This window comes from Mustela erminea, chromosome 3 (assembly GCF_009829155.1).
Source record: "Mustela erminea isolate mMusErm1 chromosome 3, mMusErm1.Pri, whole genome shotgun sequence".
NCBI classification, from domain to species: Eukaryota; Metazoa; Chordata; class Mammalia; order Carnivora; family Mustelidae; genus Mustela; species Mustela erminea.
The window spans coordinates 97,889,572-97,913,882 of NC_045616.1; the positions used below are offsets into that span (position 1 = coordinate 97,889,572).

The 24,311-nt window shown below is 37.8% G+C and overlaps 1 long non-coding RNA gene across 1 annotated transcript in view; it reads left to right on the forward strand.

Annotated features, from left to right (window-relative positions):
- The first annotated feature begins 631 nt into the window (after nucleotides 1-631).
- Nucleotides 632-24,311, forward strand: part of LOC116586637 — a 228,083-nt gene continuing 204,403 nt past the window's right edge. The window contains exon 1 of the long non-coding RNA XR_004284092.1: nucleotides 632-712. This is a non-coding gene — a long non-coding RNA (uncharacterized LOC116586637). The remainder of the gene's footprint in view (nucleotides 713-24,311) is intronic.

The following is a 24,311-nucleotide window of genomic DNA, read 5'->3' on the forward strand; positions in this document are numbered from 1 at the left end:
ATATACACATTAATAAACTTCTGGAGTGTTTTTCCTTATTAATCTGTCTCTTGTCAGTCTACTTTGTAGGACTCCAGCCATTGAACCTAAGACCATACACTTCCTATTGACTGACAGAAGCTTCTCAGAGAGGTCTCCACTCTGCTTTGGATTACTTTGAACTGGGTCATGTGCACACTGTTAGGACTGGCGCTGGGCCGGTAGGGGTAGGTTCAGCCTTCCAGAACCTAGAGGGATGGACACTGGCAAACTGACTGAACGACTGCATCATGAAATCCTTTTCATAATAAACATTTTGGTCTAAAGCAGTGCTTTTCAACTCAGGCTGCCTGCTAGCATCACCTGGTGAGGTTTTAAAAAATATTGATGCAGATACTCCAGACCAGTTAAATCAGAAGTTTTTGGATGTGTGTGGTGGAGGGGAAGGCATTGATAATACTTTTCTAAGTTTTCCAGATGATTTTGATGTGGTATTTCATGTTGTGAACCTTGGGATTATTGTGTAAATCAGTGAGCTAATATTCAAGACATAAAAATAGAAAAAAATATTTGTAGATATTAATCTATTGTCTCAAGTGAGTGCTACAGTTACTTAATGTAAAAATTACTTTTTTTTAATTCATAGGTCGTGATAACCTGTGATTCCAATTAAAGATTTTAAAAAAGAGGAGTTCAGCCCTTCAAGTATTGGTTTGCCCTTCTTAAGCCAGAGGTAAATATAACACCTTTATAAACTCTTGATTAACAAGATAATCGAAGTGAGGTTAACTCTATTTGCACATAAAAAAGGAAAGTGGTTCACATTCTGCTTTAAACCAACAAGAAGTGGATTCATTAGCATCTCCTAGAACCTACTGGTACACATTAGTTCATCAGCAATATAGATGATTGATTGTTCTCTGAAAGGAATTATTTGAAAAATGCATAAAGTTTCCATACTATCCTGTTTTCTCATGGGTTATAATTGCATTTGAAATGCTGTTTTTTTCAAAAGCAGAAGCTACTCCTCTGGAAATATAAAGGATCAGACTGTAATAATTCATCCAAGGCTATGATAAGATAATCTTACAAACTCAATATGAAAAAGGGCTGCCACCATTTCTGAGTTCTAATACCATATTGATAGATAGATTCTAATATTGTATAACAGATGCTACTATTGTGCTAGTCCAACATGTCCATGCTTACCCTTTGTGAGTGGTAGTAACTGTTCTCTCTTAATGTTAGACTCACTATGCTTTTGTATGCAGCAGCATGACACAGTGAAAAGTAACTTTTAGGATCAGATACATCTGGAATTAAATTCTGTCTGCTTTTCATCAACAGTGAGGCCTTGGGAAGGTTAACTTCTTCTTTTTTTTTTTTTTTTAAAGATTTTATTTATTTATTTGACAGACAGAGATGACAAGCAGGCAGAGAAGTAGGCAGAGAGAGAGTTGGAAGCAGGCTCCCTCCTGAGCAGAGAGCCCGATGTGGGGCTTGATCCCAGGACCCTGGGATCATGACCTGAGCCGAAGGCAGAGGCTTTAACCCACTGAGCCACCCAGGCGCCCCGGGAAGGTTAACTTCTTAATGTCTTATTTCTCTCTACTGTAGGATAAGAATGGGACCCATCATGAGCCTTAGGAATGACAATCACCATCATTCTACCATTTTGCTTCAGAATTTTTAAAAACTTATACAAGTATGAAAATGAGTAAATGTATTCTTCTTGTACAAAAAAATTAACCATTACAGAGAAGGAATTTAGACTTTTAAGACCACTAATATCAGTCTGGCACATTTTGAGAGACTAAATAAACAAACAAACAAGGGCCAGACTATATATATAAATAGAACTCTGATACACAACCTCTGCAACAAGCAGGCTCATAAGCCAAACCACAAGATCTGCAGCAACTGGTCCAGAAATCTCAGAAGCTTGATCAATCATGGTCAGCTTCCAACACAGGAGCAACCCAAATATGCTCTCCAGACCAGTCACATATGACCCCTGACTTGTAGTTAGTCTGTCTCTAGCTTCCCATGCCAATGATTTGCAATCACAACATATCTGAAGCTTGTTTTCTTTTTTCTTCACTGTAACACTTCTTTCCACCACTCTTCACCACTGCCTGTCCTGTCCTTGCATCTCTGCCAAACACCAGTGATGATAGTTAACTCCCTTGCAGCTGCAAGCTCTCACTAAATATCCTTTGATTGTTCTCCTTTGGTGGTCTTTCTTTACTTCCACAATATCCTTCCAGGTCTTTTACTGTTATTTACAGATGGACATATCTATTTAATCCATAGAAAATTCATTCCACCTTATGGGTTTTTAAAAACAAAAATATTGTCATTTGGTTCTGTAACTTGACTTAAAAAATATCCCGGAAATCTATCCCTTTTAGTTCATCCATATTGTTTTCAGTGGAGGGTGGTAGTGATATTTATCCTACCTTCTTGTAACACGGTTAGGTCTCTGGTGCTAACTACTCTATAGAGTTTTATAGGTGGTTTGCTTTCCCGTGCCCATCACAGGGGACTGTCTTTTCCATCTAGGCACTGACATCCCACTTCCCCTCCTCCTCCCCAGGCTATTCCTCCTTTAATCCTCATCCTGGAGCTGCAACTGATTCTCCATGACCCGGGCTGGTCATAGAGAATGACCAGCCACTACTGGAAAGACCCCTGGACGGTCTGCTAGTAACAGCCATCCTAGGGCCATTTCTTCAGCCCTGCAAGGTTAGGACATACCTAAGGGTGAGGAGACATTGGTCTCTGGTGGATCTAGGTCCTGTGTTTGTCTGCTCAACTTCCTCATTACCCATGTGTGACAAATGCAAGTCTTAGTCATGCTAGATTCTTTTACCCTGAGTCAGTTTTCCAATTGTATGTAAGGAATTTCTTCCAATGGTTAACCTTAGAAACCAGTTTGAGGAGGAAGTAAAATTAAATGCTTCATGTATCCTTGCTTTCACCAAATAATTTGGATAAACTTTATAGTTACCCAAATAATATCCTCTCCAGTGAATACCAAAACATTCAGAATTAAGACACTGATGGTAGGGTCTTGGAAGAATTGCTTCTATGATTTGACAGTTCACATGGGATAGTAGAGACTTTAGATCCAATATAAACAACTTAATGCATTTTACGAGTGTATATACCATGGGACAATATAGCTTTGTATTTGAATCATGACTCCTTGGGTTCAATGAACTTGAGCAAGTTTCCTAGTTTCTCTGAGTCTGTTTTCACATGTCCACGATGAAGATGAGATTTACTTGCTTCTTATGGTTCCTTGGAGGAAAAACTTTCCTCCACCCTCTTGTGTTCATTAACTGGGGACTTGTGAATGAAGCTGAAAAAAGACAGAATAGCAAGAGAAAAGTCAACTTTTATTCACCTATGCAGTGGGAGCAGAGATGTGACTCCAAACAACTAAAGACAGGAGTTTAAACATCTAACTTATTAAGGGGAAAGAAGGAGGGAGAAGAGACTCTAATGGAAAGAACAGATGGGTTTCTAGAGGAGCAAATGGGAGATAACAAAGTCTGTGCTAATATTTGTTTATGCAGGTGCAAGTGGTCTTCTCAGCCCTCTTTCCAGCCAGTAAAATTCCCCTGCAAGGGGATTTATGGCAGCCTCACTCCCAGAAGTTTCTGCCTTAAGCTAGATAAGAGAATCTCCAAAAAGTCTTCTTCCTGTATCTGTTATATCTCAAATGTCTTTGGTTTAAGATAATTTTTATACCAGCTCGTGATCCCCACAGGGTGCTGTGAGAATGATCAGGGTAAATTTGGTGAAGCTCTTAGCACAGCATTCCAAGTAAAACTTGCAACTTATTATTGATATTTGAAAATTAGACTTTAGGCCTTGCCTCTGGTAGCACGTGGGAAATTATGGTGTTTTTTTTTAGTACAAATGTTGACCCTTTGCATAGATCTCAGCTGGCTTGCATAATTCCTGGATCAGCATTTCTTGTATTCAGTTGCTGATACACCACTTTTTGCTCATAAATCAACCCAACTTTCCCAAATCAATTTCTTACTGATTGTTAAACTTGCCATAGAATTCACTGCAATTGTCCTAAATAATTTGGGTGGCTTTAGAAAACAAACATCTTTTAAGAATCTTTTTTTCCCTAATTTCTTCCTGACTTCCCATGGATGTTCTCTGGTGTCCCTCAAGGTGTTTTTATGTTTTGTTTTGTTTTTGTTTTTATTTGTCTGTAGGGTTTTTTGTTTGTTTGCTTTGTTTTGTTTTCATATTCTCTTCATCTCATTTGGCTTCTTGTTCCTCAGAGGAGAAAAAGAAAAATGGTGTATTTGTTTTTGTAATCCTCTTACATCATCAGTTGTTTATAAATGATTAGCATTTATAGGGCCACTCACTATGGGTTAGTGGAGAAGATGCATCTTACCAATAGATATCTTTTTTTGCCATTCGATAATGTCATGGACATCTACAGAAGTTTCATGAAGTTGGTGTGAACAAAATCTTAATATAGTTAAGGTAGGTCAGAAGATATGCATATGGGGGTATACTGCTTGCAGGAAGATAAGTAACTTCTCTCAGACATATAATTAGCCAGTGTTACCTTCTGCTGCCTAAATTCCCTGGATAAATATTTGGTTTACTTTTCTTGGGAAAGCATTACTCATAATAAAAATACCTTAGCTGTTCCGTATACAAATGCAGTGAAATATAAGCATGCATATTAACTCACTATGTTGCATCAGTAATTGCTATTTTATTGGTCAATAAATGTTTTATTTATTATGATATTAAACAGTTGGTATAGATATATAAATATAATTATTTACTAATTTCTAAAAATATAAGCTGTATCTTACTTATGAAAATGCATTTATAAAACACTTGAGTTGGTCATTGACATGGAACATTATTCCTTTTTGTATTCAGCATTGCCACAAGAAAACATTTAATGCCATCCCTGAAAACTGATAAGTTTATATTTGTTGGGCCACCAGGAGAAGTAAATTCTAGAGCTAAGAACTCCTCACTGATTCTACAGTCAACTGGAGTAAAATAAGATCAATATCCATTTAGTTGAGCACATAGCCTGGCAAAATGCGTAAGAAAGAACTAGTTTGGTAGATATAGGAAATATGATTATTAACAAATTTTTCAATATATTCAATTAAAAAAAGCAGTATGTTGTTTTAAAACCAGTTATTTTCATTTAGTTAAGTCTTTTCATATTTGAGAATTAGAATGGGAACTATGAAATGTCAGAATGGACATCAGCTTTTGTCTTGGGCTTTGTGGATGGGGAATGTGTGCCTGGCATTTGTTATAAGACATGGGGTTGTAGAAGACCTCTTTCTTGGGTTTTTCTCTATCCCCCAAGAAAGAAATTGTACCCTAAAATGTCACTTAAAATATTGCCAGCCCAAATCAGAACATCATTTACAATAGAAGGATAATGGCTCAGGTTTACAACCATAGTTTCTTGGGTAATTCAGGATAGGAACCACTCATTTTTCTAAATTGCCAAGATAATGGAGGGGTTATGGAGTCAATTAGCCTGAATTACTCCAGTGGTTGACTGTGTAATTCAACTAACTTGATAACTCTATCTCCATACTTTGTCATTTTGAGGCTTATTTTTAAAAAGTGGCATTTGTTCAGTTTTCAGATATGTTATTTAAAACCGAGGTGCCTCTTATTGAAAACTACCACTAGTTAGTGACTGAGGCAAAAATATATATTTTCTTCTGCCTGATGGGATCTTAAAGATCTTGATGATTATTTTTAATTATATTATTGTCTGTGTATCCCATAGCATCTTATTTTCTTCAGCTAACAGATGAAAAGTCTGAAAATTAGTCTTCTTACCTGAACAACTGGCCATCTTAGAACTCACAGGTACAAAACTGAATGTTTACAAGACAGACAGATCAGGAAGAGGTCTCACTTCTATTATTTTATTTTATTTTAGAGAGAGAGAGTGCCCACAAGGGCACTAGTGGGGGGGGGGGGGAGGGACAGAGGAAGAGGGAGAAGCAGACTCCCCACTGAGCAGGGAGCCCAATGTGGGACTCCATCCCAGAACCCTGGGATCATGACCTGAGCCAAAGGCAGACACTTAAATGATTGAACCACCCGGGCACCCCGGACCCTGACTTCTAAAAGACTGATGATCCATCATTTTAGTATAGAGGGTTCCATATAAAAGCTGCTCAACATGGATTCTAGAAAAAGCAGCTATTTGGCTTTGGAAGACAGACCAGAAGTAACACCTGGATAGCCTGTCTCTATATGATTGTCATCCCTGCTGACCTGCCATTCTAGGGTAGAGGTGATGCCAAGCCCCAGTAAAGGAGCTGGGCACTGCTAAGCAGGATTTTTTACTTCTAATGGGGTACCAGAGCAGAATGAGAACCAAAACTAAGGCAGAAGTTCAGCCAAACAAAGTAGTGCCAGGGACACAGGGTTGAATTCTGTCATCAGAGACATCAAGTAGCCACACAGAATTCCTGACTCTTCAGCTTTCTCAAATCTGCTTTTCTACCTCCCCTATTTCAATAACTGGTACTGCTACCTATTGCCACTTAGGCCTCCATATCAGATCTATTACTTCTTTATTTCTCAACTCAAAGGTTCCATTCTTTTCTTTCATGGTAAAGCTTGATTACATATTAAAACAATAGCCAAAAATCAACATAAAAACTAGTTTCATTTCACTAAGGGCAAAAAGAACTTAGTTATACAAACATGGGACCCACTTCCACCCTTTTCAGGAGATGGGAAATATTTGTTTCATGTCCTGAGGGTGCAAAAATGGAGAAGTGGAAAGGTACTCTTTCCCATGAATTGACTAGCATGTCCTCCTCCTCCTTCTTCCCATACTACTACTACTACTAAACTACTACTACTACTACTGCTGCTAATTTTTCTCTTCCCCCACCTCCTCCTCCTCTATCTTCTTCTTCTTCTTCTTCTTCAAGATTTTAAGTTATCTCTATTCCCAATATGGGGCTTAAACTTACAACCCCGAGTTCAAGTCACTTGTTCTACCAACTGAGCTAGCCAGGCAATGCTAGCATGTCCCTTTTAATACTAAATTTTAGAGGGAAAATATTCTATATTAAAACAGTCTGATTGTACTTTAGTCACTTTTTATCATATGTGAAAAATTGGCCACTGGTATGATAAATAAATCTTCACCTTACTCTGGTTGAGCTGAGATGAAAGAGTGTTAAGAATCTGACACCAGGGGTACCTGAGTGGCTCAGTGGGTTGAACCCTCTGCCTTTAGCTCAGGTCATGATCCCAGGGTCCTGGGATGGAGCCCTGCATCAGGTTCTCTGCTCAGCGGGGAGCCTGCCTCCTTTCCTCTCTCTGCCTGCCTCTCTGCCTACTTGTGATCTCTGTCTGTCAAATAAATAAATAAAATCTTAAAAAAAAAAAAAAAAAGAATCTGACACCAGAAACAACACAACAACAACAACAACAACCCCACAATAATTTGATACCATCACCATATGTGCTCCAAAGGATACCAGGTTCCTGATTTTCAATAACCACAGAAGTATAGACTTTCTTTTGCCTGTACCAACAAATTCCACTCTTCATTTAGTGCCAAAGCTTATCATATTGTGGTGAACATAGAGAAACTTTATTTAAGGTTGGTGAATATCATTTCATGATCAGAAAGAGTTAATGTGACTGAACATTCTAGATGTCTCTTTAACAGCAGGCATTATGAAGAATAGCGCTTATTAATATATTCCGTTTTGGCATAGATTTTGATGAGACTCAGGAACTGTCCCCCTGAACACTTTTATTACTGTTTAGTATGTGTCAGTTCTTGGGGTGGGTACCATGAAGAGTAAGACATAATCCCAGTACCTAGAAAATGCAGAGTCTATTTGAGTAGAGACTCTTGAATTTTTTTAACCTTTGATTTGTTTCTGTGAAAGTGTTTTTGAGAGGACACCACCAAAGAAGCAATAGAAACAGCCATCAGAGGTTAAAAATGTTTATCGTTGAATGACTGAGTGATTGCAGGTACTTTTATATTTCTGAATTTTTGTTTATTTGTTTTGTAAGAGTATATTTAGTATTTTATAATCAGAAAAATAAACACCAGCTTTTAAAGTGATGAACAAGATCTTATAGTACTTTTTCACAATAGTGTGCTCAAAAGAATATTTGTTAAGTGAATAAGTACATTTTTCAAATTCTCAAACTTTTCTCATTTAAAAACATTAAGGACATTTATTTTGGGTCAAAAGAACTCCCCAGATTTCTGCCAGAGGAGTTATTCTGCTAACTTTATCTTCAACTTTTGAAAACCACTGACCAGAAAATAAAGAGCTTGAAAAATTCTTTGGATGTTATATTGTACCCAAAAGATAAAAAAGGTGAATTTATTTTATCTCCTCTCATTTTTAGAACACTCTATAAACAAACACCATTGATGTGTTGGACATATACATAGTTTGAGGGTCATGATAACTTGAACTGAATACAAAACTGGCCAACTTCTTCCAACCCGTCTTGATGAAATAGATTAGAGAAGGGAATGTAAAAAATGTCTTAGTTGTAGGACATAAAGATAAATAAATGTGACGAAAACCAACTTTAAGTTACTTGAATGATTTGACCTGGATCCAAGGGTAAACTATTTCAACACACAGTCTAAAAGTTTAGGTTAGTTGGCTGGACTGTGAGAGCTAATGAGTCCAGTGTTCCAACTTTAGAGAGTTCACTCACTTTCTTTATTTCTTTAGCAAGGGACTGCCCAGCAAGCTGGTCAAACTTCCTACTTCCTACACAGATGTGCCATAGTCTTAAGGAAAACCAGAATAATGGGAATATAATATATTGGGAATATAATGGGAATATATTGGGAATATAATATAATGGGAATATAGCAGCAGCATCAGAAAATAGTTCAAAATACAAGGTTTAAAAATAGTGGGTGGGGAATGTTTTTGCATCATTATTGGGGGTGGAGATGGAAAGTTGATAGTAGTTATGGGTAGAATTCCCTACTAAATAGATTTATGCCACTGAGACATTTAGACTCCCAATGACTATATTACTCCCATTGGTAAGAGACATATATAACAATGAAGTCATACCATACATCATATTCCTTTTGTAAGTTACCCAGTTCTTTCTGTGCTATGTCTTTTAGGTACAACTGGACAAAACTCACATAAGCTTGAAACAGTTACCTGCCACTTCTTTCCCAGAGCTTCTCTAATGCTTTAGGGAAGTCCAGCAGAACTGCACATATATATGCATGTGCAGTCAGAAAGTGCAGGGGAGTTTTTGCCAGTAGAGTCATTTTTAATCAGTGAGGGACAGGAGCTTATAAGTAAATATTTCCTCCTTTTATCTCCCCTGTGGATTTTCAGAGATGCATTTCACAAGGTCATTAGAACATCCTGGTAAAAACTGATACCAGCTATCTATAGTGGTGGCCAATTCAGTAAGTTATCTTTGAACTGAATGACCTTGCTTCTTTGTCCCACTTCCCCAGGCTTTCAATTGTGCTTCTTGGGAGCACTTTCCAGTGATATGCAAGCCTATGTCTTAGCTCTTCTTTTGAGACACCCACTGTTAGACAAGAGACCATAATTGAAGAAAGATGATTGCAAAGAGCAATTGAGAGTTGGATATCAGAAGCTCTATGAAAGAATTGATAGAACTTATTAATAAAGAAATGAAGAATGAGAATAGTCAGTTTGGTGGGCAGGATGATGGGTTCTAGTCTAGATAGGCCATAATTTAATGGCATTGGTCAGCAGGCAATGGGAGCTAAGTTTTAGGAATCAAGTGAGAGTTGAAATCTTGTGAGTGAATGAGTTCTCTAAAAGAAGACTTTATGAAGAGGTGACCAATGGGCAATAGACTGAATTTCTAGTAATTACCAGATTTCAGGAGCTAACAAGAAAAAGAATTGGCAGCTACTTGGCACTTAGGAAATAGAAGAGTTAAGTGTTATGGGTAATGGTGGGTGAGTGGAGAGAACGTACATTTCAATTCCACCATCAAGTCAGAGACCAGACTGAAGAGGTTTAAGATGAAAATAGATAACACACAGTAATACATAGTAAAAAAGGTGAGGAGGACAGTCATACAGATGGAGTAATGTACAGATAACGTTGCTGGAGATAGTTGACTCCTTAATGAGTGGCAATGGGAACTAAGTTTCCAGGATGTAAAGAATGGACAAAAGGTAGTGGAGCTAATTTCCCTATTAAAAACAATCCTGAGCTTATTTTATTTCTAAATAAACACTATTGAAATCATTAATTAATCACATAGAAATTCTGAGATTTATCTTACTCTCACATTTTGATACCTTTTTATTCTCAAGAACACTCATTTAGAAAAAAAAAAAAAGATGAATACTCTAAGCACTTTCTCTAAGATGTTGGTCTACAGAATGGCATTATTGAAAAGTACTTCTCTTCCAGAAAATATTGGAAGAATTCCACTTGAATAAATATGGCATAACTCAGTGCCTACTGTTACATACCCATATTTGTGTTAAGCTAATCCTAGTTTCCAAAAAAAGGTTTTTGTGCTGTTGAGAAGCATTTCTGAAATACTGCCAACCCCATCTTGTGATTAAAGTTCTCTGGTAGAACACAGGTTAGAAGGGGTGAGATGCCAAGCAGGTATTTAGAGAGAGAGTTTGATATTAACGTTTTATATTTGAGTGAGTCATGGTTTAGATAATCTGTCTCTGCAAAAATGTTTTCAATATGCAATCTGATCATTTTCTACTTTTTCATTGAATATTTTCTTTTTGATCCTTCCCAACCATCTGCTTTAATAGTTAATGGTAGTGTGCTTAGTTTAGCATACATCAGCCCTCCAGGATATGTTTGTTATCTGTTGAACTTAACACTTTGGATCCAACATTTACTGAATGAGTGAGATTTGAGACAGCGGTTAATTGCCCATAGAGCATAACTGAGCCTTACAACCGCATATTATTTATCCAATTAGTTGTTATAAGCCTGTTGTTTTTCTTTACAGTTTAACTGAGTCAAACTATAATTCATTTGCTGGAGGATTTGTTTCATTGTTTGTTGTTTCCTCTTTTCATGATCCTTGTATTATCTGGTTTTAATTGATATTAAGCCACTGCTCACTTTTCTGTCTTTTAATTTTGACAAATATTCTTTTTTTCAAAGATTTTATTTATTTAATTGAGAGAGAGAGAGAGCAAGCAGCGCACTAGTAGAAGCAGGGGAGGGGCAGAGGGAGAAGCAAGCTCCCTGCTGAGCAGGGAGCCCAGTGTGGGGTTCCATCCCAGGGCCCTGGGATCGTGGCCTTACCTGAAGGCAGGTGCTTAACCAACTGAGCCACCCAGGGGTCCACTTCTACAGCTTTTAGTTTTACTTACTTAACTTGCAGACTGACAAACATTATACATTATTATTTTAATTTTATTCTTGGCATGAAACTTTATTTGTTCTTAAGGTACAAGAAGTACAAGTTCCTCACTGATAATGAGGTTGTTGTTGTGTTGGTTTTTTTTTAAGAAAGAAGGATAATAAAAAATTTTTTACAATCCCACCATTTAGAGAGAACCACTATTGACATTGTTGTTTATATGAAGCCATAATTTTGTATGCCTATATATGAACAATTAAAAACAAAAATGTGATCATATAAAACATAACCTTTCCAAACTTGTTTTTTTTCATTAACATGTATCATAAACATGTAGTCCTACCCTAATAATACCATATAATGCAATTTGTGTTGGGTATATTATGGATGTACTAATCTGTTTTTGTTAAATATTTAGTGTTTTTAATGTTGTTATCAACAGCTTCTCAGTTAAATCTTTCCTGATTTCCTCAATTAATCCTCAGAATATATCATTAAGTAATTTCTGTGTTAGAACTCTTGTTTTCAAGAAACCCATTTGAGTTTAACAAGAAAAAACGACTATATTAGAAGTACATAGGGGTATCTTGAAGATCTCAAGGACAAGAAAGTTGTTAGAAACATTCTTTGGACTCCTATGTATATGATTCTCTAGATTTGTGATTCATTACCTCCTTTGCACCCCAAAGTCTCCCTCTGCTTCATACTACATACATACGACAAAAGCATGGCCACTCATAGCAACCAAGTTTATACATCACAGGTCCAGCCGTCCTGAGGAAAATGAAATCATTCCCAATCCTTTCTTGTGGCCCCACCCCATTCTCCATTCCATTTCCAGGTTTAGCAGATGCTCACCTTGACCGCTTCAGCTGAGGCCAAGGGATGGCCTTTCATGAACATGGTTGCCAGGAGTCACTCTATAGCCATAGCCACGTGAAGGATGGGGCGATCAGGAAGGTCTGCGGAGGCCAACCATGAATACCATCATATTCTTATTACTCAGTACACTTATTTTTATTAAGAGACACTTATTGTAGTAAATTGGCACTGTTAAGCCAGTAAAGGAAAGGAAATTCTTTTTTTTTCTTTCTTTAATAAGAATAGATTTTTCTAAGACCAAGTTCATTTCATCCATCAGTGGGCAATAGCACCTTCACATGTGTTTGAGCTATGCATCTACAAAGGAGATACCATCCTCTGTGAGCACTCTCTGATTGAACTGGAATGCCATCCATTGTTGATTCATCATGAGAATAAGAAAATTCAATCATGGAAGAGAGTTTTAAAATTTGTTAACTGTTCTTTTCTAGAATTAACATATGTAAAATCATACTTCTCACATAATGCATTTTATGGTTATTCTAAGAAAAGTACATCTAGTATTTAAGAATAGAACATTAACATTTTTAGAGAAAAATCACGACCAACTTAAAGTAAATCTGAATTTTCTCTGGACTTTCATCATGCAACTAGAAATATACTTCTACAGGAGAGTGAAATCTTCCAGTTGAATGTGCTGGAAACTTTGGAAGAGGGAGGAATTAATGGGATGAAAGGCCCAAGGCAAACTAAGTATAATAGAATTCCATCAGTTCTATTTTCTAGAAAAGTCTATAGTGTTACATAAGTCTGGGCTCTCTACATTTTCTTCAGTTGTCTTAGTCTCTACTATGCTGGTTATTTACTGCTGCATAACAAATTACCCCCAATTTAGTAGCTTAAAACAACAAACGTTTATTATTGCTCACAGTATCTGAGAGCCAGGAACCCAGAAGGAGCTTAGCAGGCTGGCTTGGGGTATCTTATGGAGTAACAGTTAAGCTGTCCACTGGGGGTGCAGTCCTCTGAAGGCTTGACCTAAATGGGGGATCTGCTTCTAAACTCACTTTGTGGCTCTTAGCAGGAGGCCTCACTACCTGGGCTTCATGACAAGGCAGCTTCTTTGCCCTGGAGCATATTATCTGAGAGACAGAATTGGTGGGCAAGGGTTTGTAGAAGCAACATTGTCTTGTATGACTTGGCCTCAGAACTGGCAATCCATCACTTCTGCCATCAGCTGTGGCACACAGAACTTCATACCATGAGGGTGCGGCTCTTGGGGTTGGGGTATGTAAGGCATGGGTACCAGGAGGTAAGCATCACCGGGCATTGTCGTAGAGGCTGGCTACCACATGTCATTCTCAGATCATAAAAATTGACTTTCTAATTTGATGTATATTTACATTTCTAGAACTCTGATTCCCTTCTGTATTTTTTGTTTTCTTTGCATTGGAAATAATGTCACAAATCAATTGTAATTTTATAGTTTGCATGGAGACTTCCTTAAAATGTTCCTAAAGTTTAGGGCTTGGGGTTTAGCAGTTTCTGTCATTTTTATCAATGTTCTCTACCCTAAATTATACATATTATGCTTATTTTAAAAATAGATTAATTAAATGCATCTCTTTATTTAGGCTGTCATTCATTCATTCATTCTTTTAGCAAATAATTATTGAGTTCAGGGAATTGTGTTTTCTTTATTGTTTCAGTATGTCACCTCTGTGTTCTAGCCTCCTTTATTTTAATTTTTCTAATTTTTTGTGAATGAGTGAGTGAGAGCGAGAATGCACATCCGTGAACTGGCCTGGGGCAGGGAGGGGAGTAGGGGCAGAAGAAGAGGGAGAGACTCTTAAGCAAGTCCCATGTTCAGTGCTCAGTTGGAGCCTGATGGGGGGCTCAATCCCCTGACCTGGAGCTCATGACCTGAGCCTAAAGCAAGAGTCAAACACTTAACCAACAGAGCCACCCTGGTGCCCTTAGCCTCCTCTTTTTAAAAACAGCTGTATTAAGGTATATTTCACATATCATATAACTCACTCATTTCACTCATGTAAAGTATAAAGTTCCCTATTTCTAAACTACATTTTTAGGGGTGCCTGGCGGCTCAGTCAGTTAAGTGTTGGCCTTCAACTCAGGTCATGATCCCGGGGACCTGGGATCAGGCCACGCTTCAGGCTCCCTGCTCAGTGGGAAGCCTGCTTTTCCCTCTCCCTCTGCTCCTCCCCCTCTTTATGCTCTCTCTCTCAAATAAATAAAATCTTTTTTTTTTTAAAGATTTTATTTATTTATTTGACAGACAGAGACCACAAGTAGGCAGAGGCAGGCAGAGAGAGAGGAGGAAGCAGGCTCCCTACTGAGCAGAGAGCCCGATGTGGGGGCTCGATCCCAGGACTCTGGGATCATGACCTGAGCCGAAGGCAGAGGCTTTAACCCACTGAGCCACCCAGATGCCTCTAAATAAAATCTTTAAAAAAAAAAATAAACTACATTTTTAGAGCCTGACAATATCTAAGTCACCCTACATGTATTTAAATAAAAGGTCCATCTTTAATACTCCACAGATACATGTTCTTCTGCCAGAGCAAACAGGAAGACATAGATATCTTGTTTATTCTTTCTCTAAGTACTCTGTGGAACTCTGGAAACCTTGCAGGTGTGTTAACTGTGTAGCAAACAGGACCAAACAAGTAATTTCAGTGGCCTGAAAACCTTTTTGCCAGTCAGAGTCCTGTCATTTTCCCCTAGGACTAGATAAACGGCCAAACCTCAAGTGACTGTATAAAAGGCTATGTTTACCAAACTACCAGGACACACCCAAATGCAGGGCTCTAGATAATCCAATCACTAATGAATGGAAATTATATTTTATTTAGTGATATTCCAGAAAGTAAGAGATGTGCTTTTCAAAAAACTATCACATAAAAAACAAAGCAGGTATTCATCTTAACTGAAATGTAGTATATATTCTTTTGTTTTCTTCCTTTGGTGTAATTTTTTAAATATTAAAAAACTATGCAATTAATACACATATATTGCTGAAAAAATAGAAAATGTACAAAAGCAAAAGTACAAAAAAAGAATTCGTAGGCATTTTAATCCTGTTATCCAGAGATAGCCTGTGTTAAATTTCAGTGTATATCCTTTCAAAAAACAAAATTTTAGAGGGTATATATTTACATAAATGATAACTGGCATATTGTAAGCTTTAATAAGTGTGATTAAAAACTGGGATTGTATTAATACTGAATAATCTGATCATTTCTCATTATTGCGTATTCGGCTTGTTCTGATCTCTAGATGTCCACCACCTCTTTTCTCCCTGGGTCTTTGTTCACTGTCATAATGGCCCCTAAAGGAGCCTTGCCCTTAACAGCTAATGGTGCCACTTGCCTTCATAAAGGGATCTTCCATCTCACAGTGCTCAGAAACCTGTGAACTATCTCATGGGTCTCAAAGCAGCACTGACATGTGCTAATTTTCTAAAATTTCTAATTTTCTAAATCTTAAATTTTCTAAAGAAAATTGCTTCTTCAGCTTCTCAGACCACAGCTCCTGATTTTCTGTCAGCAAGCCTGAAAACAAATGTACACACTTATATATAAGAACAAGTCATATTTTTAGGACAGCAAGATCTCAAGCCAAATGTATAAAACAAATCATTTCTCTCAAACAGAATAACACCTGTCATACACAAAGCACTATAGAGGCAGGCTCCTGAGTGAATCTTTTTGTACTAGGACACTCAGATTTGGGGGGCTCAGCATCTCAAAACATCTTCTACTCAGATGAGGGATCAGCTGAATTCTCACATAATTAAATGGCCTATTTAGGATTTTCAGATCAAAGAAACAATCTGCCTAAAAGTTCATTGAATCCTGCAGAACAAACACTAAAAACCAGTTCACGCCTTTGACAGTTTTATAGCCTTTTATCTTTTCCATCCAGGTTTCAGTTGGCCAACTTTCAATAACGGTACAAGTTTAAGGTTCTTGTTTCTTCATTAGTAGTCTGGGCTCCTACCCTCATTCTCTGAGGCGGGCCTTAACTATGCATGGAGGTGGCAAAGGGAAACTCCATTGTCATGCTTTAGGCAGACGTATACTTTTAAGTCTGCAATGAGAATATATTCAGATATTGGTTACATAATTAAAAAAAAAAAAAACCTACCAACATCAAATTAAAAGTAGCAATCGGGCCACAACACTGAAGCATTTAGAGTAGAGCTCATGGTATATCTATTTCTTTTCTTTCTTTTTTTTAAAGGTTTATTTATTTATTAATTTGAGATCGAGAAAGGGAACATGGGTGGGTGGGGAGGGGCAGCAGGAGAGGGACAGAGAATCTCAAGCAGACTTCCCTCTGAGGGGGGAGCCTAAGGCAGAACTCCATGACCCCAAAATCATGACCTGAGCCAAAGTCAAGTCAGCGGCTTACCCGACTGAGTCCACTGAGGCGCTCCTCTCTTGCTAATGTTCTATTAGATAGTTTGTGGCGGCTTCATGGTCCAGTGGGAAGTTCAGAATTCAGTGCACCTGGCTTTGTGAGAAATGTGCAGTCCTTGGGTGTGTCACTGCATCCCTCGTTTCCTTATGAATCCTGCACTGTATTAAGTGTTGAAGCTTCTCGGAATTCCACCATCCTGTAGTCTGCAGGAGTCTCACTTGAATGCTCTGGTTGTAAGTAATGTCACATTCTTTAATGTCTCCAAATAAAATTTAATCTTCTTGATTTCTTTTTTACCAGGTGGTGGCAAAATTCAATGTCCATCTCTTTTCAGATTTCTCTTCCCCTAGTGTAGAGTTCTGTCAGAGTCCCAAGGAACATTGTGCAGGACACATGCAGGAATAGACCCACTCGTCTTCAACACCAAGCACTGGTAATCTACTCTCTGGCCATTTCTGCAAATTCGTGAATGGAGGTAGCTCAGCTTCTTTTTACCTTATTTTGACTGTGAGAATTCTTTTTTTTTTTTTTTAATAAAGATTTATTTATTTATTATTATTATTTTTAATTTATTGGTTTGACAGAGAGAGAGATCGCCAGTAGGCAGAGAGGCAGGCAGAGACAGAGAGGGTAGCAGGCTCCCCGCTGAGCAGAGAGCCCAATGCAGGGCTCAATCCCAGGGCCCTGGGACCATGACCTGACCCGAAAGCAGAGGCTTAACCCACAGCCACCCAGGCACCCCGACTGTAAGAATTCTTTACCAACATTCTAAGACATTTCTCTTAAAGTTTATTGCTACGTGTCTTAAACTGGTCATCTGTCTGTTCGCTTTCAGTTCTGCTGCTGCTGCTCTTTTTTGCTCTTTCAATATTCAAGAGAGCTGCAAGTCTGCAGGTTACATTTCCTGGTGCCCCTTGCCAGTGGGGTCCTAGTCAGGACTGTTAATGGGAAGCACTGGCGGGATACTAGAAGTCAGGAAATCAGGGAAAGGGGAGAAAGGGATTTATCTATGATTTCCCATTTCTGACACCATCTCAGGGAGCAATGACAGTATTTGTTCACAGGTATAGGCCTGTGAATCCCAGCCCAGGAATTTTGGCAGATTCTATTCCTTGGGTGTCACTCTTCTTGGTTTTCATCCTATACCTCCGTTCTTTCCCTATTTTCTCTCTTCCATTACTTTTATACCAGCTCTGTGAATTAAATATTTTGGAATCTTTCATTTGCCTTCTGTTTTTTTTTTTTTTTTTTTTTTTTTTTTTTTTTTTTTTTTTTTGCTAGAAGCTGATTAGCAGACCCCTAGGTCTGTAACCCAGTATCCTTGAGCTGCACCATCACAGATCTAGTTACGTCTTATGGGACTGTGTGTAAGGGTATGATGTTGTATCTGCTATTCTCATATCCAAGGAGACCTTTCTTACTGAAGATGGTTTTGGTTGCAAGTAACAGAAACTCAACTGAGAAAATGTAAGACAAATTTGAAAATTTATTGTAAGACTTCAATTGCAAGCCTTGGAACCTTGGTGCCAGGGTATATCCAGACCATCAGAACTGTGGATAGAAGTGCTGCAGGAAACCATATCAGCTAATGCTGCATAGCCAACCAAGACTTAGTGGTGTATCATAACAACCCAAGAATTTGTGGTTTGTAGTAATAACCATTTATTATTCTTTGTAAGTGTATGGGTTGATTAGTAGTTCTTTTCATTTGAATGAGGTCTGGATGATCTCAGCTAGGTTGCTTCATATCTCTTTGGTCAGCTGGTATGTGATTTGGGGGCTGGCTTGTTCGGGTGGCCTTGGATGGAGCAACATAGCTATGGTCCTTATCTTTTCAGTAGCCAAGCATGGATGGGGTCAAAGGGAGAAAGTGTAAACATGTAAGGCTTCTTGTGATCTAAGCTTGACACTGGCAGTCTGTCACTTTCACCAAGTCATAAGTTCAGTCCAGATTCAAAGGGTGAGATACTAGGCTCTAGCTCTTGATGGGAAGAGCGGCAAAGTCATGTAGTGAAGAGAGTAGAGTACAGGAAGGGGAATGAAGAACTGTGGTCTGTTTTGCAATCTGTCCACTAGAGTAAACCCAGGAAGTGACTTTGGTTTTCTGTAAACTTTGCTTTATTATTATTATTATTATTTTTTTTTCACCACACACTAGTTTATTTCCTTTCTTCCTCCCTCCCTCCCTTCACACACACACACACACACACACACACACACACACACACACACACCCCACCTAGCTTCCTCCCTCGATCCCTTCCTTCATTATTCCACTATGGTAGAAAATGGCCACTGCTATTAGCTTCTAAGTTTATATATTCACTACTGAAGAAGATAGCCAAGCTAAAACGGGAACCTCAATCAACTCTATATATTCTGGAAGAGGTCCCAGTGAGTCATCTTGAGTCAGGTGTGCACTCTTGGATCAATAAATTGTGGTCTGGAAGACAGGGTCAGATTAGTGCTTTGACTGTAGACTTATGCATGGAAGGAGAGTAGAGAGTAGTTATCTGAGAAGGAAGCAGCGAGCCAGTGTTATGCGAATAGAGCCACAACACTTATAAAGTCTTCCAAGATATCTTTCATTTTATTTTTAAGAGGAATATCTCTTGCAGCTATGACTAGGTTGTGAAGAAGAGAAGAAAATGAATTCATGTGGGGAGCAAGAGCATGGACTCTGGAATAAGACTGCCTGTGTGGATATCTCCCATCTGCCACGTTTTAGCAGTCTCATTACTTTAATAGCAAAACTGGAAGGAAAATGATTCTTATCCTATAGATTGTTGTGAGGATTTAATTCAGGTATGCATACTGTGCATACAACAGTGTCTATGCATAGTAAATGCTCAATAAATGTTAGCTATTGATATAGTTATTACCACTAAAGAAAAGCACTGAGCCCTGGGTATAAGAATTCATCAGGACAGTACTTGTGATTTCTATTAAACTTCACTGTCAGAATTATTTGCTAGAGATCCCTAGTTTGAAATAAAAATAAACTCACCATATGATATCCTCACTGGAAATCCCAGATTTGTGTTTACTGTTCCATTAGTCATCTTTTCAAGGCATTCCTTCAGGTTTTTGTGTTGCTTACCAAAGACACAGAGTTAAGTCAATAGGATACAAAGCCCAGGAAAGCCAAGACATCAGCGATGAAGCTGTGAGCCCATCAGAGGGAAGGTAACAGAGAGTGACTCTGTTTGAGGCTACAGTAAGTCAGAAAATCATATAATTTAGAAGAAAAAAAAAATCTTTATCTGATTGTCCCCCAACTCTTACACAAAGCCCAGAAACCTGGAAGTGTTAGGATTGTATACCCAGTAATACTGACTAAAAAGGAAAAGAAAAACATTTAAATATTGAAAATTTCACTATAAATCATTTAAATCATACGATGTAGAACGCAAGTATCAAGGAATGTAGAAGACTCCAAATCAGGAGCTTATTTTAGCGAAAATAGAAAGATCTGTCTTCAGTTTTTCTTTTAGTTTTAATGTAATGTAATTTTTTGATGGTCAGATTGTATCCAATGAATTCAGTTTAAAAGTATGTGCAAGATGTTATGAAAATGTATTAAAATAGCTTCTTCTGTTTTATTTACCACACCTACATTCTTCGTGCATATTCACATAGGAAGCAGCTAAGACTGAGGGCAGGCCATTCCTTTATAATCGTATCAAAAATAGAAGCCAATAGTTGTAATGACTCATTTGTTTCCTTCTGCTTTCAATCTTATCTTGGGACCACAGATTGCATTACAATTGGTAAGTAATTGTGCATCTTTTGTGAAGCACCTTGAAATGTTCTGGCATGGTAATAAATTGGCCATGCTTTAGAATTCCCAAACAAAGCCAAGTTTTTTAACCGAGTCCTCTCCCTTTAATATAACACTTCGTAGTATTTTGAGAACCTGCAGCGAGTCGCTAGAAAAAAAAAAAAAAAAAAAAGACCAGAGCCAAGTACTTAATAAATAAACAACTTAGTTTAAAAAGAGATTTCCTGGGCGCCTGGGTGGCTCAGTGGGTTAAGCCGCTGCCTTCGGCTCGGGTCATGATCTCAGGGTCCTGGGATCGAGTCCCACATCGGGCTCTCTGCTCAGCAGGGAACCTGCTTCCTCCTCCTCTCTCTCTCTGTCTGCCTCTCTGCCTACTTGTGATCTCTCTCTGTCAAATAAATAAATAAAATCTTAAAAAAAAAAAAAGAGATTTCCCTATAGTGAAATCTATTTATGTAGTAATTTTCTATCATGAGCATGTCTTATTGTAATCTCTAGGTAACCTGATGCTTACAGATATTATTTTTTCCTTTGTACCATCCTTGAGTCCAATTTATTTTTTTCTCTGCATGAAGTACAGAAATACTGTAGTGAAAACTACAAATGATGTTAGTTTGGGTGAGGGTCCAACTAGGATTAAATAAATTCCTATGAGAGATTTGATGGTTAATTCAGTGTTAAAATATGTGGTGTGGAGTATGAAAGAGACTGCCGGTTGTTCCCCCAGATTCACTTTTCACTTATTGCCTATTAATAAAGTATTCATATTCATCTGGACACATGGTTGCCCCAAATCAAGGGTGCATCTCCCCTCTTCCCTCCTGTCCTTTAGTTCTGGACAATGGGATGTAAGTGGCAGTTATCTACGACCATTTCTGGACTTTGATGTCAAAGAGAAATAAACCACTGTTACCCCCCACCTCACCACCCACATGCCTCTCTTTGGGTAAAGTGATAGTGGGAGTAGACAATAAGGTGAGTTCTTTGTCATGAGGTGCAATCGAAATAAAGCACTCTGAGAGAGAACTACACTTCAGTCTGTAATCAGAGTGACAAGTGCTGAGCCTTCACCAACAAACCCAATTTCAATAGAAACAACGTATTTGTAAGCCACCATTAACAGTACAAAACATCTTTTTGTGAACTGACATAAACTCTTCTTCGCAAGTTACCACTTGTGCTATAAGGAAAAATTTAGAGAAGAATTTAAAGATAGTAAAGGTGATAAAGTGAACAAATCTTAGTAAAAGATTTTAATTCTGCTTGTATTTGATATAGGATAAACAGCTCCATTTTGTAAGTGTGGTTTCTCCAAGTGTCTGTCTGATATAGACTTCTCTGAGTCCCCTGAATGTTGCCTCTATTTAAAATTCTAGAGGACCTTTTTTGAGAACAAAAAGTACAGTATTTTTTTATTCTTGTCTGTAACTGACATTACTTGGAAAAAAATTTGTATTTGACTTTAGACATAAGTAATTCTTAGGAAAACTAAAACAAACAAACACACAAACAAAAAATAGCCCGGCGCACTGTCTTGCAATTTTATGTTGTCAAGCAATTTTTAGGTAGAGAGCTAAATATATATTTAATTATATCAAAGGATCCAGTTAAGCTATAATCTCTAAGCCATGTTATAGGTCATAAATAGGACAAAGTTATCCTCATTGTAAACTGTCAATATTTTTTTAGAGCATCACATAAGATTGGCTGTAATTATGCTGTTCTTCATTAAATTTAGAAGTCTATCAACCACAACACACATTTTTTTCCACCAGTCACTTTAATCAAGTCTGAAAACCATAGGGCAAACTTTACTGCATTTACTTGTCATCTATGCCCTTGGGACAAATAAGCCTAAGCAATTCTTAATTCTCTTGGACATGAGAAAAGAAACAAATCTCAGAAAACATGTACTTCCTTATAGTGGCCTATGCAGATTCTTGAATGCTGACCATCTTTCACTTTGAAAAAATGAAGTGGGGCACCTGGGTGGCTCAGTTGATTAAGCATCTGCCTTCAGCTCAGGTCATGATCTCAGGGTCCTGGGATCAAGTCCTATCTGGGCCTTCTCAAAAGGGAGTCTGCTTCTCCCTCTCTCTTTGCCCCTCTCCCTGCTTATGCTCTCTCTCTCTCAAATAAACAATTTTTTTAAATCTTCAAAAAAAAAATGAAGTAATTGTCACTTAAAAAAATGAAGTTATTGACAAATTTCTGATAGCAAAACTGATCCTAATTTTTGTTGCTTGAAAAAGTCCCAGAATAACCATATTTCTTTAAGTGTAGTTTATATCTGGGCAGCCAAATCTCAGAGGTCTTTTTCCCCTTTAATTTTATAAACACTTTTTTAAGATATGATAATTGTATCAGCAAATATCTCCTCTTCTCCATCTTCTAATTTTTTTTTTTAAAGATTTTATTTATTTATTTATTTATTTGACAGAGAGAGATCACAAGCAGGCAGAGAGGCAGGCAGAGAGAGAGGAGGGAGGAGGCTCCCTGCTGAGCAGAGAGCCCGATGCGGACCTCGATTCCAGGACCCTGAGATCATGACCTGAGCCGAAGGTAGCAGCTTAACCCACTGAGCCACCCAGGCGCCCCATCTTCTAATTTTTGTTTAAAGGTTTTATTTATTTATTTGACATAGAGAGAGATCACAAGTAGGCAGAGACGCAGGCAGAGAGAGAGGAAGGGAAGCAGGTTCCCTGCTGAGCAGAGATTCCTGTTGCAGGGCTCCATCCCAGGACCCTGAGATCATGACCTGAGCTGAAGGCAGAGGCATAAGCCAGGCGCTCCTCCATCTTCTAATTCTGATTGTACTTCACTTATTATACCAAACACTGGCCAGGATAAAAACATAATATTATTAGAGGGGCATTTCTGCCAATATCTTAGCATGATAAAATGAATTTGATTAATTCCCTTAAATGAATTAGATTAACCAATTGTCAATTAAAATGGGCTAGCTTCCACTTATAGAATGAATAAGTCACAAAGATGAAAGGTACAGCATAGGGACTAGAGTTAATGGCACTGGAATATCATTGCATGCTGACAGAAGGCAGCTATATTTGTGGGGAGCTTAGCATAGCATACAGAAAAGTTGAATTACTGTGTGTGAACCTGAAACCATCGTAACATTGTGTTAACTATACTTCAATTAAAAATTAATAAATTACAATATGCTTTATTTATATTTTTAAACAAACATTTAAAAATATCTACTTAATATATTCAATATATCTCCCTGGTTTTTACTTTAAAACACCATAAAACAGAAATAGTAGCACTTGGGGCACCTGGGTGGCTCAGTGGGTTAAAGACTCTGCCTTCGGCTCGGGTCATGATCCCAGGGTCCTGAGATCGAGCCCTGTATCGGGCTCTCTGCACAGCAAGGAGCCTGCTTCCTTCTCTCTCTCTGTCTGCCTCACTGCCTACTTGTGATCTCTGTCTGTCAAATAAATAAATAAAATCTTAAAAAAGAAATAGTAACACTTGTGGGACAATTATCATGGGAATTTGAAGTAGATTTTTATTAATGCTCAAAGAAATGCTAAGTATCCATTTCATCTCTCTGAAATGAGTGGATTGTGTATGATTATTTCATATTTGAGAATTTAAATACAGAACCACTAATTACTTGGATAAACTGAATAATGAACAAGTCTGCAATTCATTACTAAAGGAATATATATATATATAATATATATAAATATATATAAAATACATATATTTGCAGACTCTACTACTATATCCACTGAATTTATCGATACTTAAAACTTTTGGAGAAGAAACTTGGAAGTATAGGGGCCTTTAATTTATTCAGATTATCAGAAATTATAGAAATAAAACCATTCCAAGGGTGAGCCAGATTTCATAGTAATTCAAAGTTTATTTT